Below are 1529 nucleotides of genomic sequence, written 5' to 3' on the forward strand. Positions count from 1 at the left end.
CTTCTCTTTTTTCTTTTCTTTTCTTCTTTTCTTCTTTTCTTTTCACTTCTCGAGATAATGAAGTTGTTATTATGGATGTGGCCGCGTTTCTTGTGGAACAAATGTGAGTTGCTTCATTACTTTTGTATTGTTCTTTAATGAAAAACCTGACTGGAAACAAAGATTGTTTACAGAAAGTGAATCTCGTACACAGTAACCTCACATGGCTGGGTTGGGTTAGGTTAGGTTAGGTTAAATTAGGTTAGGTTAGGTTACATCAGGTAGGTTAGGTTAGATTAGGTAGGTTAGGTTAAGCTAGGTTAGGTTTGGTTAGGTTAGGTTAGGTTAGATTTGGTTAGGTTAGTTTAGGTTAGGTTTGGTTAGGTTAGGTTAAATTAGGTTAGGTTAGGTCAAGTTTGATTAGATTAAGTTAGATGAGGTTAGGTTAGGTTAGGTTAGGAAAGGTTAGGTTAGGTTAGGTTAGGTTAGGTTAGGTTAGGTTAGGTTAGGTTAGGTTAGGTTAGGTTAGGTTAGGTTAGGTTAGGTTAGGTTAGGTTAGGTTAGGTTAGATTAGGTTAGGTTAGGTTAGGTTAGGTTAGGTTAGGTTAGGTTAGGTTAGGTTAGGTTGGTTAGGTTAGGTTAGGCTAGGTTAGGTTAGGTTAGGCTAGGTTAGGCTAGGTTTGGTTAGGTTAGGTTAGGTTAGGTTAGGTTAGGTTAGGTTAGGTTAGGTTAGGTTAGATTAGGTTACGTTAGGTTAGGTTAGGTTAGGTTAGCTTAGGTTAGGTTAGGTTAGGTTAGGTTAGGTTAGGTTAGGTTAGGTTAGGTTAGGTTAGGTTAGGTTAGGTTAGGTTAGGTTAGGTTAGGTTAGGTTAGGTTAGGTTAGGTTAGGTTGGTTAGGTTAGGTTAGGTTAGGTTAGGTTAGGTTAGGTTAGGTTAGGTTAGGTTAGGTTAGGTTAGGTTAGGTTAGATTAGGTTACGTTAGGTTAGGTTAGGTTAGGTTAGGTTAGGTTAGGTTAGATTAGGTTAGGCTAGGTTAGGCTAGGTTTGGTTAGATCAGGTTGGATCAGGTCAGGTCAAGTCAGGTGAGATCAGAATTGAAGATGAAAATAGACAAGGGTGATTGGTGAGTGGAAGTTCCACACCTGTGACTTGTCACCCCGCTTTGTGGTAATAGCTGACTGGTATAAAGAGGAATTACAAAGGATGCGACGTCATGAGTGGTTGCCTCGTTTAACGTGGTGACGTAATATATACAGGGTGGTTAAAAAATTTGGATCCATAGTACTAAAATCCAATAGTAGTAAAAAGCTCATATATCTTGTGTATATAATATAGGCTTCTGCTTGATCTATAGTTAGTTATGAATCTTCCTTGAGTCTGAGTTGAAAGAAATACTATAGATCCAGACATTTGAATGCACGTTAGTGATTGAGATTACCCTGCAAGCCAGATCCCCTTCCCCCTCCCCCGTCAAATGAATAAGATATTCTGTTTTCAACCACAAGAATACAAGGCATCATTTACGTCTGTAACCAGTTTTATAGTTCACT

Source organism: Oratosquilla oratoria, chromosome 43 (genome assembly GCF_046742065.1).
Source record: "Oratosquilla oratoria isolate Oo_2021 chromosome 43, ASM4674206v1, whole genome shotgun sequence".
In the NCBI taxonomy this organism is placed as follows: Eukaryota; Metazoa; Arthropoda; class Malacostraca; order Stomatopoda; family Squillidae; genus Oratosquilla; species Oratosquilla oratoria.